Below are 14,660 nucleotides of genomic sequence, written 5' to 3'. Positions count from 1 at the left end.
GCCCACAGGGGGCCAGCATGGCACCCGAGTGCTCCACGCAGCGCTGCGCCGATACACGGCCGGCCGCGGGTCCGGGCATGCCGCAGCAGCCACTTCCGCGCCACGTGGCCGAGCCACACAGCGAGCCGCTGTGGAACAAAGTAGGCCCCTCCCGGATTGCGCGGGCCCGCTGATCAGTGGCCCCTGATCACGGGCCTGCCCGTCGTGGAGTCCGTCCCCGGAGTCTGATCCCCCCCCCCCCCCCCAAAGAACAGCCACTGCGGCCGCAGATCCGAACTCCCGCCGGTGGATGCATGTTAGAATCACGCCGGCGCCTGGGGGAACTGGAAGATAAATTTGGCCTTCCCCAAGGGAACATGTTCAGATACCTGCAGGTAAAGGCGTTTGCTAGGCGACAGGTAGAGGGATTCCCTTTGCTGCCCTCGCAGGGGACGATGGACAGAGTGCTTTCGGGGGTGTGGGTCGGAGAGGGGAAGGTGTCTGACATTTATACGGTAATGCAGGAGGTGGAGGAGTCGTCAGTGGAGGAGCTGAAGGCTAAATGGGAGGAGGAACTCGGGGAGCAGATAGAGGACGGGACTTGGGCGGATGCCTTGGAGAGAGTCAACTCTTCCTCCTCATGTGCGAGGCTTAGTCTCATCCAATTTAAGGTGCTGCACCGGGCCCACATGTCCGGGACTAGGATGAGTAGGTTCTTCGGGGGTGAGGACAGGTGCACCAGATGTTCGGGGAGTCCTGCGAACCACACCCATATGTTCTGGGCATGCCCAGCACTGGAAGAATTCTGGAAGGGGGTGGCGGGGACGGTGTCGAGGGTGGTTGGATCCAGGGTCAAACCAGGGTGGGGACTCGCGATTTTTGGAGTTGCGGTAGAGCCGGGAGTGCAGGAGGCGAAAGAGGCCGGTGTCCTGGCCTTTGCGTCCCTAGTAGCCCGCCGAAGGATTCTGCTACAGTGGAAGGATGCAAGGCCCCCAAGTGTGGAGACCTGGATCAGTGACATGGCGGGATTTATAAAATTGGAAAAGGTCAAATTTGCCCTGAGAGGATCAATACAAGGGTTCTATAAACGATGGCAGCCTTTTTTGGACTTCCTGGCTCAGAGATAGGTAACTGGGTCAATAGCAGCAGCAACCCGGGGGGGTGCATTATTGTAGTGTTTATTCTGTAACTTTATAGTGTGTTAATATGCGTTGTTGTTAAAATGCTGGGTTGTTCATGGGGATGGGGCGAATGTATATGATTGTTAATATTATTGTTATTTTCGGTATTTTACTAAGGTGCGTCAATGTTGTATAAAATCAAAATTTCTCAATAAAAATTATTTTTAAAAAAAGAATCACGCCGGCGGGAACTCGGCCAATTGACCACGGAGAATTGTCGCGGGGGTCTCTTTCAATGACCCCCGAGCGGCGCCACGTCGATCGTGCACGCGCTGCTGCCTGTGATTCTCCGGTTGCCAGAGAATCACATCCCGGCGCGGACCGGCGGCGAGGGCCGTCTTGACGTCAACTCTGATTCTGCGAGCCGGCGTGGGATCGGAGAATCCCGGCCATGGTTCTGGAGATCTGAAATAAAGACTGAAAAGGCTGGAGAAGCTCAACAGGTCTGGCAGCATTGTAGAGAAAGAAATGGACATTTCGAGTCTGATCAGACTCTTCTTCTGAGCTAATTATTAAAATATCTTGTAAAAGATTAGATGCTTGAAACCTGTGTTTGGTTTTCTTTGAGTTATTATAAATGTACTGATTGTATTTCTGGTTAACACTCTTTGTAGCCCTTCTATTTCACAGAAACTGATTTGATGAGTTGAGTTTTTGACCAAAAGTTCTTTTTTATTTGAGAATTCTGTTGAGTAGCAAATGTCTCAATTTTTCAAAGCTCTGCGTCTGGATTTGCTGGCCCCGACGCAATGTGTCTCCCCCCGGCAGACACGGCGAGGCATTTAAATCTCCATTCACTTTGTAATATCATAGATTATCATAGAATTTACAGTGCAGAAGGAGGCCACTCGGCCCATCGAGTCTGCACCGGCTCTTGGAAAGAAAACCCTATCCGAGGTAAACACCTCCACCCTATCCCCATAACCCAGTAACCCCACCCAACACTAAGGGCAATTTTGGACACTAAGGGCAATTTATCATGGCCAATCCACCTAACCTGCACATCTTTGGACTGTGGGAGGAAACCGGAGCACCCGGAGGAAACCCACGCACACACGGGGAGGATGTGCAGACTCCGCACAGACAGTGACCCAAGTCGGAATCGAACCTGGGACCCTGGAGCTGTGAAGCAATTGTGCTAACCACAATGCTACCATGCTACCCACAATATGTAGTATTGTTTCAATTCTATTCGAGCAAAGTTAACTGTAATATCCAGGTGGGTGGGAGGAGTATAAAATGCCCGTTCTGCGAACTGTTTGGGATTTGGGGTTTGGTGAAGAATTAAATAGGTGTAATTTTTTTTAAAAGCTAGTTTAGTGGAGGTATTTCCAAATATATACAGAAACTCAAAGAATCATAGCAGACCAACCAAAATGTAATAACATATGACATAACAATATAATAACACAGCAAACCCTATGTATATACAATCCCACCTACCTCTCCCCTTACATTTTTATTCAGTATAACCCTGACTCCCCTCACCCAAAGAAGAGAAAAAAAGGAAAAGACCCCCCCCCACTGATGTTTTAGTACGCTCTGTAGAAATTGATGAACAGATTCCGCCTCATGGAGAAACCCTCGTCCATCCCGCTAATGGCGAACTTAATATTTTCTAAGTGGAAGAATTTAGCTAGGTCCTGCACCTAAGTCCTAACCCTTGGCGGTTTTGAATCCCGCCAACTCAGCAAGATCCTCCTCCGGGCTAGCAGGGAGGCGAAGGCAACTTCGTCGGCTTCTTTGCCCACCAGAGCACCCGGATCATCAGACACTCCGAAGATTGCTACCCACAGGAACGGTGTTACCTCCATTCACAAAACCGTTGACAGTATCTCGGTGACTCCCCTCGAGAACCCCACCAGCTTCGGACACGCTGCAAACATGTTGATGTGATTCGTCGGGGTCCCAGCATAGCGCACACATTAGTCATCCACACATTGGGAAGAACCAACTCATCCTAGCCATCATCATGTGCACTCTGTGCACCATCTCGAATTGGATTAAGCTTAGTGTAATTTTAACCAATTGTGAATTCCCCTTTTGTCATTCCCACCTGACTAAATCTCTGCATCCAGGACGGGATCTCCCCTCTGACCATGATCCCCTCACCATCGACCACTATACCTCCCTGCCCCTCACAATTGCTCCCTTCCTAGTCCCTCCTCTCTGCTCGCCAGGTGCAGCCATATGTCGTTGGCTTGCACACCTAACAGGCAGGAAGCCTATCAGTCTGCCTGTCAATGAGCCTTCCAATCAGCTTCTTAATCAGCCTGTCGGTCAACCTCTTGGTCAGACTGTCAGTCTGCCTGTCAATGAGCCTTCCAATCAGCTTCTTAATCAGCCTGTCGGTCAACCTCTCGGTCAGACTGTCAGTCTGCCTGTCAATGAGCCTTCCAATCAGCTTCTTAATCAGCCTGTCGGTCAACCTCTTGGTCAGACTGTCAGTCTGCCTGTCAATGAGCCTTCCAATCAGCTTCTTAATCAGCCTGTCGGTCAACCTCTCGGTCAGACTGTCAGTCTGCCTGTCAATGAGCCTTCCAATCAGCTTATTAATCAGCCTGTCGGTCAACCTCTTGGTCAGACTGTCAGTCTGCCTGTCAATCGGTTTGTCAATCAGCTTGTCAATCAATACTTGAATTCTGAACAGTGGGAGAATTGTGACAGAAATGTACAACTTCTGTTGTTCCTTTAAACATCCTGGGCTGGATTCTCTGGTCGGCGATCGGCCGGAGAATACACGATTCTGACGAAATTGGGGGTGGCGCCACTTTCGCGATGCTCTGCCCCCTCCAAAGCACCGTACTCGGAGAGTATGCCGCGCCATGTATCGACGGTCTCAGGACGTTACCTGGGGCCTGCCCTCCGATGCTCTGCCCTCGACCGGCTGAGTTCCCGACGGCGTGGGTCACCCATGGTCTCGGGAACTCAGCATGGCAGCTGTGGACTCAGTCCAGCACCACCACAGTCCGGGGAGGGCCAATCCACGGGCGGGGGGGACTTTATTAGGGGATGGGGAACTATAGAGGGTGGTTCGGTGCAAGCGAGCCAGCCATATTTTGCAGGCCTCCGCCATGTCGCACGCTGTGCGCATGCGCGGCCACGGACCCAACAATTCTCCAGGGTTTATCGGCAGCTAGATCCCTGTGCTCTATGCCGCCTTCCTGTTAACCCCCAGCAAAACTGAGAGTCGGTGGCCGCTTTGTGCCATTTTTTCTGGCGTAACCGTTCCCACGCCCCGTGGGGAAATAGCCCCAGAATCGGTGAATCCAGCCCTTTTCTCCACTTTCTCTAAGCAAGTTAGCAAGACGAGGATCAAACCAAAGCCTATTTTGTCTTTAAAGTGTCATATCCAGGCCACGCAGTGCTGAGAAAGCTGACAGGGTATCTGGCAGAGGGAAATGAGGAATGTTTGTGACTCTGGCTTACACGTGGATCGAGAATAATGCCAGAGAATCAGAAACCCAGGTGGCTTTTCTGGGATTGTGATTCTAATCGTACAGTTTGTGCTGAAGTCAGATCCACCATTGATGGCCATTCAGCCCTTTGAGCCTGGCCCAGATTTGCGAAGATTGCAAAAGAGGCCAGAGTTAGAAGAATGTGAAGATTTGGGACCGTTGTGGTGCTGGAGGAGGATATAAAGGCAGAGAGAGAGACAAAGCATTGGATGGATTTGAAAACAAGGATTAGCGTTTGAAATCTGAGGCTTTTCTAGACTACGTCAGTGAGTTCTGGAATTCGGTCCCTAAACCACTCCGCCTTTCCTTCTTTAAGACACTCTTTAAAACCGTCTTTAAGTGAGGCGATTAGTCACCTATAGTAATTGTGGTAGGCTATATTAAGGGTATTGCGGTATCTAGGTGGGATGTGCCTTATACTGTAGTATGAGTGGTAGAACCTGCCTGCTGGTTCCGCCCAGCAGCCGGAGCATAAGAGTCTTTGTTTCACCCACAGCAGTCATTCTGTACCGGAGCTGCTGGGGTAACTACTTGTTCATTAAAGCCTTCAATTGGACTACAATCTCACTTCAGTAGTGATTGATCGTACATCAGTAATGTCTCCCTATGTGGCTCTTTATTGAATTTAGTTTGATACGCTCTTGTGAACTTCCTTGGAAGGCCTCTGAAAGTGCTATGGAAATGCAAATGATCTTCGTTGTTGAAGTGCTCTGGGATTAACTCAGCAGCTCTCTCAAAGAACTAGCACAAGCTTGATGGGCCAAATGGCCTGCTTCTGTGCTTGCAGCCCTATGGAACCAAGACAGCATGGTGGCACGGTGATTAGCACTGCTGCCTCACGGCTTGAGGGACCCGTGTTCAATTCCGGCTTCGGGTGACTGTGGAGTTTGCACTTTCTCCCTCTATCTGCGTGGGTTTCCTCCGGGTGCTCTGGTTTCCTCCCACAGCCCAAAGATGTGCAGGTGAAGTGGATTGGCTATGCTAAATTGCCCCTTAGTGTCTAAAGTTTGGGTGGAGTTAAGGGATGGGGTGCTCTTTCAGAGGGTCAGTGCAGATTCAATGGGCCAAATGGGCTCCTTCCTGGTTAGCTTTGACCTTCCGATACCTCCCTCACCCCACCAACCTTTTAATCCCTGAGATTGGGATGAAGAATTGCCTCTCGCTGAAAATGCCCCACTTTTGTTCGTATTTCTGAAGACCTTGAACAGATTACACACCTGTGCAAAGAAAACGAAGCAACATTGGTCAACAAAGCACCCCAGCTGATGGATGTGAGCTGCCTAGATGTGGGTCCGTATGAACAGGGGATGTGTGTACTTTGAGATTTCTCTGTACTCCTTATAGGTTTCACATCAAAGGGAATATTAATATAATTGGAACTACGGGACTGTAAATAGCTGCTTTCTTCCAAAAGACTGCTAGATAAATAGAGGGGCTTATTTAATGAGGCTCCTTGATCACACCCAGCATTTAATTATAGGTCTTTGTGTTTCTGTTGAATTCGGCACTTTGAAAGTGCACACTTCAAACATCACAATCAGTTTACCTTCTTTGGCACTGTTCAGACCTGCTTTTCTAATTGCAGTTTGTCCTTCTCTGCACCTCAGGATATTGCCTCTGCTCCCTGACTTTGATTGTAACTGGGATGGGTGTCCTCACCCCACTGGTCCCTTGTGTGAACCGAGGGGCTGGCAAGTGAACCAAGGGTAAATGTTCCGAAAGATTCCCTTTAGAGTCCAATGTAGTTGTTTGAGTTTCAAAATGTAGAGGGCATTTTGAAACAATGGACTATAAGTGTCTGGTGACAGTACACACATTAGAGTGGAAAACCTTCCGAGAATGGGATGGATCATGAATCATAGTTTAGTTTTATTAAGCTAAGCTTTTTAATTAGCCATAACAAGTGTCTTTGATATGCACAGTGATTACAAAATTATTTACATTACATTATACCTCCTTTGCCCATGTTTTGTGGATTATCTCTTCCCTCCGAGCCAAGCCTTCTCTTGCCTGTTTCCCCAGTTGAGCTGTGTCAAATGCTTTTTTGCCCAGGTTGTAACCGCAGGTTTGACTGGCACGCTGTTATTTCCGTCATTCATCAACTAGCGACTGAGGGTGAGGAAGTGATAGCCAGTAAGCTGCAAGTCAGCACAAGTTACCGGGCAATTTGTGCTGCTTTGACATGAGCTTTGCAAAAACTCCTCCATGACCATCAGGATATTGCGGCAATTTACACATTAATTGATCATTAAACACTCCACAGAAACTGAGGGCCAGTACTTAACAGTGGTTTCAGCCAGGATCACTGAGCTCCTGACCTCATTACAGCCTTGGCTCAAACATGGACCAAAGAACTGAATGCCCAAGGTGAGGTGAGAGTGACTGTCCTTCACATCAAGGCAGCATTTGATTGAGTATGGCATCAAGGAGCCCTAGCTAAACTGGAGTCAATGGGAATCAGGGGGAAAATTCTCCACTGGTGTGTTGTGTTCATGACTTTGGGCTGGATTCTAGCTCAGTTGGCTAGACAGCTGGTTTGTGATGCAGTTCTTCTGCATCACAAACCAGCTGTCTAGCCAACTGAGCTAGAATTGGCCTTCTTGGCCAGCAGCATGGGTTCAATTCCCGTACCAGCTGGGAATTCTGAATTCTGTGTACCCGAACAGGCACCAGAATGTGGCGACTAGGGGATTTTCACAGTAACTTCATTGCAGTGTTAATGTAAGCCTGCTTGTGACAATAAAGATTACTATTATTAATATCGTTGTGAAAACTGTGGAGTTTCACGATGGCAAAAACAGCGCCACAGGTGAATCTATTCAGCCACTCCAAAGGGGCTAGCACAGGCGTCACGGGAAACGCCACACTTTAGAAGCAGAATGGCAGCGGATTTGCCGGTTCCGTGATTGCCGCACAGCTGCAGCCGCACTGAAGGGATTCTCCCCCTCCCACACACAAGCATTGCAGCCAACATGGTTGGAGAGAGAGCAGCACCGTACTTCCGTGTGACCCTTCTTGACTCAGTGGAGGAGAGACGGTTGGTGCTGTACCCAAGCCCGGAGGGAGGTCCCCAGATGCAACCGTTCACCATGCCTGGCCGGAGGTGGGAACCACCATCAGGACCATCAGTGAAGTCGTCCGGACTGGCAACCAGTGCAGAAAAAACTGCGACCAGGGTGAGTAGTCAGCGCTGTGCCCCTCCACTAACCCCCCCTATCCCAGACAAACATGTGACCCAGACCCCGCCCCCCCCCCCCTTCAGTGCCGTTGTTTGTGTTTGCCCCGGCCCAGGACCGCGCACAACCGCCGGGAGCAGGAGAAGACCGGAGGGCGACCACCAGACCTGCGGCTCCTCACTGTGACCGAGTAGAGACACTGGACGTGGTCGGCATCCCGGAGGAGAGGGGGGTCGCTGATGCGGAGGTTGGCAGCGGGCGACAAAGTGAGACGCCCTCCTTAGCTGCGGATCCTCATGACACATGTGTGCCGACCCCAACCCCTCACCCCACCCCAACCTCTCTCACCCCACCCCAACCTCCCTCATGCCACCCCTCACCCCCTCACCTCAGCCCTCACCACATCACAACTCACCCCCGTCCGCCTGCCTAACCATTCATGTCGTCTTGTGTCTTGCAGGACCTGCCGGAGTTGGGCCAGGCCTATTCGGAGACCCTTCCCCCAGCCAGTGCCATAGCCGGTGCCCCACAGATGGCAGAGTACCGACAGGGAGGGTAGCCTGAACACCAGCCCTCTGCCCGATTTGACCCAGGACACCACGGAGTTTGGGTCGGAGGAGGACACTGACTTTCCGTCACTGCTGTCTCCAACACCCTCCAGCATCCCAGAGACTATCACCTCGGTTGGGCAAACTAGTGAAGAGGCTCCTGGGACACTATCTGGTGCGCACCACACAGTCTTTGCAGTACGGCAGGTGGAGGTAGGAGCAGCTGAGGGGCCGGACGGTTGGAGGGCAGCCCGGCCCCAGCAACCAGCTGCTGCCCAGACGGGTCCCGGGTTCCTGGAACATCCAGTCTCACCCATTGTGGGTGGAGGGTGCAGTCACAGACCCAGGGACTAGAGGAGGGGATGACGGCCGACTTCCAGCACCTGAAGATGCAGGTGGAAGAGTTCATCCGCATGCAGGAGCAGGGGAGGTGCTGGTCATGAGTGCCACCCAGGCCGAAGCCACATGGGTGGCGTCAGCGGTGGAGGCAATGGGAGTGACAGTGACGGACATGGGTCAGCGTGTGGAAGCCCTGGTACTTGTCAATATTAGAGCGTGCCTCCAGGACTGGCAGTGCCACGTGGTGGGGGGACCTCGGGGGGGATAGCTCTGCTCGCACCCCCGTCCCATGGAAGCCCAGGGGCCATCGGGCACCCCGAGGAAGGAGGAGTTGATGGGGCCCGAGCCGATGGTTCCGCAGGAAAGGTCCCGGACACCGCAGCACCTTGGACTCCCTCCCCTGTCTCAGGTGAATCTGGTGGGCAGCAGGCAGAACAGGATGGCACCACGCCACCCGGGATACCCGAGGAGCAGCCGGGCAGCCACAGGAGATGTGCACCAATGGAGATGCTTATTGCAGGGCACGAGTCACAGCAGGCCGCCTCCGTTCCTGCGTACCATCTGGGGAACCACAAAGGCGTAGTGGTAGGGCCTGTAAGGCCAGAAAGTTAGACACCAGTTAAGTTGGCATAGGTACAGGGTACAGTTGAGTTATAGGATCTAGGGCACAGACTGTATGTATTTGTTCACAATAAACACATGTTCACACCATTCAAACCTGCCTCTGTGCTCTGTCTGATGGGTGTGGGGCAATGGCGGTCAGTGCTGGCCACTAGGAGTGAGGGGTGCAGGATGGGTGGTGCCCAGTGGGTAGACTGTGTAAACCCCCCCCCCGGCGTGCGTCCCCATCACCCCGTCCCCAGCGATTCGACAGGACCTTGTGAAGGACCGGCCAGCTCACATGCAGGGGTCACCCAGGTGGAAGGTGCTACTGTGGGCATCAGTCAGACATTATCATACAATGTGGAACATCATCGCAGAGCGGGTTGTCATCATCCTCCATCCCATGGACCAGACCCGCTGTCACTGCCAACCCAGTGCCCCCCACCTCGTAGTGCTGCAGGTATGTATCACAGAGGGGGTGTGAATGCGACTGTTTTGGTGGCGTTTGAAGTGATGGTGGTCGATGGTGTGGGAGGTGAGGGTTTTCGGTGGTGTGGGAGTGTGATATGGTGGTGAAGGGGTGTGGTATGGTGGTGTCCATGCCCCTGGCCAGCGACCCTCCTCCACCAACCCCCCCCCCCCCCCTCCCAACCCCCCCCCCCCCCCCCCCCCCAGTCTGTGAAGTGTGTTTCGATGAGTGTGACCTGTGCTTGCTGGCCCTGGCGGTTCCGTTGTGTGGGCTTCTGTGCCTCGGCAGGCCCATGTCCTGCCCATTGTCCCCTCCCCTTTATCCTCCTCGTCCGACGAGTCCTGCCCTTGCTCCTCATCCTCCTCCAGCACATCACCCCTCTGCCGGGCTATATTGTGGAGGAAGAAGCAGACCACTACGCTACGGATGGCCCTCCTAGCCTTGTACTGGAGGGCCCCAGTCGCACAATGGGCATCATTGTAGCGGATCTCCGCGTCGGTCTAGGATGCACCCCATCAATGACCCCCTGGACTCGGGGCAGCCTGGCTATCGCAGCGAAGCCAGCTGCCTGGACTTCCTGATGGGTGGGGTCCACAGGGTTCTGAATGTACCAATCCGCCTGGGCATGCAGGGCGTTGGTGATGCCACGCATGCACCTGTGCGCCGATGCCTAGGAAATGCCGGACAGGTCCACATTCGACAACTGGAACGACCACATCGCATAAAGGTTCATCGCCACCGTCACCTTGATGGCCACCGGAGTGGGTGTCCTCCCCCATACCTATGTGGTGCCAGGTGTGCCATCATGTGGCAGATGTGTAGCACTGCCTTCTTGCTCAACCTCAGTCTCCGTCTGCATGCCCGGTCCGGAAGGTCCTCTGTCATGTGAGAGTACCTTTTAAGAAATGGATGTTTATCAAATAGCTGCAGTGATGTCAGAGTGTGGGTGGAGCTGAGCTGTGACTCTGCTTTTACTTTCGCTTTGAGCAGAAAAGTTGGTGTGTGTCTGTGTTTTAGTTTCATTTTCAGAGTTGAAGAAGCTCCAGTCACAGCAAGAATGTGCATTGATCTCTCTCTGCAATCTAAAGACTGTCTCCAGATCATTTGAGGATTTCAAAGTAATACCTGTTTCTGTAGAGAATTTAAACCTGCTGTCTTTCTGTAAAAAGAGTCTTTTGGTCTTATGGATGTTGTTGGGAAAGTTATGAAGGGTTACTTATAGAATATTGTGTCTGTGGGGATTATTGGTGTTGACAGTTGTTAAGATGTTTACTGTGGGTTTATAAAGAGTTAACTGGATTCATAATAAACATGGTTTTGTTTTAAAGTACTTTAGATCCCTATTGCATCACACATGTATGTAGGCCCTTGTGCTCCCCACAACCACAATCTATTAAAAGTCGTGGGTCAGGTGAACTCCATGATACACTTTGGTGTTCTCTAAACCCTGACCCATAACACCTCAAAGGGCATGCGGTCATGGGAAACGCGTGGCCTCATCCGGCGCCTCTTTGGCACCTCCTCATCCACGGCCTGTTGGGTTGCCGGCACTCCAGCCTGAGTGGCTGCCACCTGCCCCTCTGCAGACCGCCCCTCTGCTGCAGCCTCCGTCTCTTCTCTGAGTCTCCCCCGTTCACGGTGTCACAGGGCTGCATTCAGGGCATTGGCCATCGCCACGGCGGCCAACATCGCAGGTTGATGTCGATCATAGATTATCATAGAATTTACAGTGCAGAAGGAGGCCATTTGGCCCATTGAGTCTGTACCAGCTCTTGGAAAGAGCACCCTACCCAAGGTCAACACCTCACCCCTATCCCCATAACCCAGTAACCACACCCAAAACTAAGGGCAATTTTGGACACTACGGGCAATTTATCATGGCCAATCCACCTAACCTGCACATCTTTGGACTGTGGGAGGAAATCGGAGAACCCGGAGGAAACCCACGCACACACGGGGAGGATGTGCAGACTCCTCACAGGCAGTGATCCAAGCCGGAATCGAACCTGGGACCCTGGAGCTGTGAAGCAATTGTGCTATCCACAATGCTACTGTGCTGCCCCCAAATGCCCTAATTCTCTGCAGGGGGTGAAAGGCAAACATGTTATCATGGCGCATACACCCGTGCCCATTCAGGTACCATGGGTTACACGATGGCCATATGGGGGCACAGACAGCCCCAACCATGCATGCCCCCCACCCCCTCACCCCGTCACCCATATGGCCGTTTTCATTGCGTGCACCCAAGGGCCAGGGACAGTGGCCAGCAAGATGGCCGCCGTAATAGCGTTCAGTACCCGGGCACTGCCCCTGCCCTGTTGGGGGCTCCCCTGTTGCTCGGCCGGTCCCCACCCTTCCCCTCCCCTCCCCTAGCATGGACCCCCCCCCGTATGCCCGGCGTCTGAGCCGGGAGCCTGCAGTCCACCCACGCCACCTCCTGCGTCCTCTGTCTGCCGCCACAGCCAGGTTCGTGATTTTTTTATAGCACATTAGAAACACGCCATCGGGAATTCGGCCCATCCGAGCTGCTGATTGCTGAGGCCCCGGTGAATCAGACGTCAGGGCCGTTAATGAGATGCATACTGTACTTTCGGGCCACGTGGCAGGCCCCACGGTTTCGTTTATGGGGGGCCGGCGAATGCCGAATCGGCGGGAAACTGGCATCAGGCTCGATTTTGGCGTCACAGCTGACTCTCCGGCCGATCGCATTTCACGAGTTCGGCATCACCGAACGGAGAATCCAGCCCCTTGGCTTTGCAATGATTCATACAGAACTGCTGGTGACTTAACTAGAAGGATGATTCATTGATGTACACGTGGTAAGGTGGTAAGGTAACAACCAGAATGCTATACAGGACTAGTTACTGATTGAGTTACATTAGATCTCCTGGTACAACCGTCTGGTGAGAGCCGAATTTCACGTGACTGATGTCTGACACCACCTGCTGGTGGGAGGTCGCACTACTGCGTGCATGCAATATTATTCACAGGCATATCACCACATGCTGGAGTCATATCTGGCACAAAGGAAGATGGTTGTGGTAGTTGGAGGTCAATCATTTCAACTCCAGGACATGCCTGCAGGAGTTCCTAAAAGTAGTGCCCTAGGCCCAACCATCTTCAGCTGCTTCATCAATGACCACCCTTCCACCATAAGGTCAGAAGTGGGGATGTTTGCTGATGACTGTACAATGTTCAGACCCATTCATTTTTTAATTTATTTTTTTATAAATTTAGAGTACCCAATTATTTTTTCCAATTTAGGGGCAATTTAGTGTGGCCAATCCACCTACTCTGCACATTTTTGGGTTGTGGGGGTGAAACCCACGCCGACACGGGGAGAATGTGCAAACTCTCACACAGAGCCGTGAGACCCAGAGCCGGGATCGAATCTGGAACCTCAGCGCCGTGAGGCAGCTGTGCTAACCACTAGGCCACCGTGCTGCCCTATTCAGACACATTCATGAGTCCTCAGGTAATGAAGCAATCCATGTCCAAATGTAGCAAGATCTGGGCAATATCCAGGCTTGTGCTGATAAGTAGAAGATACATTCACGCCACACAAGTGCCAGGCAATGACCACCTCCTACAAGAGAGAATCTAACCATCGCCCCCTTGACACTCAATGGCATCACCATCACTGAATCCCCTACTATAAACATCCTGGGGGTTACCATTGATCAGAAACTGAACTGGACTAGCCATGTAAATATTGTGGCCATATGTTCAGGCCAGAGGCGAGGAATCCTACGGTGAGTAACTCAGCTGATCACTCCCCAAAACCAAGGGCAGCACGGCAGCACACTTTTGACCTTATGGTGGAAGGGAGGTCATTGATGAAGCAGCTGAAGATGGTTGGGCCTAGGGCACTACTCTTAGGAACTCCTGCAGGCATGTCCTGGAGTTGAAATGATTGACCTCCAACCACCACAACCATCTTCCTTTGTGCCAGATATGACTCCAGCTTCTGGTGATATGCCTCACGGCACCGAGGTCCCAGGTTTGATCCCGGCTCTGGGTCACTGTCCGTGTGGAGTTTGCACATTCTCCCCGTGTTTGTGTGGGTTTCGCCCCCACAACCCAAAGATGTGCAGGGTAGGTGGATTGGTCACACTAAATTGCTCCTTAATTGGAAAAATTAATTGGGTACCCTAATTTTTTTTTTTAATGACTCACCAAAACCTGTCCACCACCTACAATTCACATGCCGGGGGCGGCATTCTCCCCTACCCGGCGTGACGGAGGGTCCCGGAGTAGGGGAGTGGCGCCAACCACTCAGGGGTCGGGCCTCCCCAAAGGTGGGGAATTCGGCCAGCCCCGCGCCGGAGCGGTTGGCACCAGAAGACTGGCGCAAAAAACTGGCGCTCCCGGCATTGGGGCTGGCCGAAAGGCTTTCGCCGGTCGGCGCATGCGCGATGTGGGGTTCTCGTCCGCTTCCGCCATGGCGGAGACCGTGGCGGCCGCGGAGGAGAAATAGTGCACCCAGGGCACTGGCCCCGAGTCTGAGCGGGGGGGCCCCGATCGCGGGCCAGGCCACCGTGGGGGCACCCCCCAGGGTTCGATCGCCCCCCCCCCCCCCCCCCCCCCCCCCAGGTCCCCGGGGCCCGCTCGCGCCGCTGATCCTGCCGTTCCAGAGGTTGTTCAAACCTCGGCGGCGGGAGAGGCCTCCCAGCAGCAGGACTTCGGCCCATCCGGGCCGGAGAATCACCGCAGGGGCCTCTCCGATCGGAGTGGCGAGATTCCTGCCGCCGCCACTTCCCGGGTGGCGGAGAATCTCTGCCACGGCGGGGGCGGGATTTTCGGCGGCCCTAGGCGATTCTCCGACCCTGCTGGAGGTCGGAGAATTTCGCCCCAGGAGTGTGATGGAATACTCCTCTTGCCTGGATGAGTGCAGCTCCAACAACACC

The sequence above is a fragment of the Scyliorhinus canicula genome, chromosome 2 (genome assembly GCF_902713615.1).
Source record: "Scyliorhinus canicula chromosome 2, sScyCan1.1, whole genome shotgun sequence".
NCBI classification, from domain to species: Eukaryota; Metazoa; Chordata; class Chondrichthyes; order Carcharhiniformes; family Scyliorhinidae; genus Scyliorhinus; species Scyliorhinus canicula.
The sequence above is the reverse complement of the archived record's forward strand: the minus strand, read 5'-3'. Positions refer to the sequence as shown.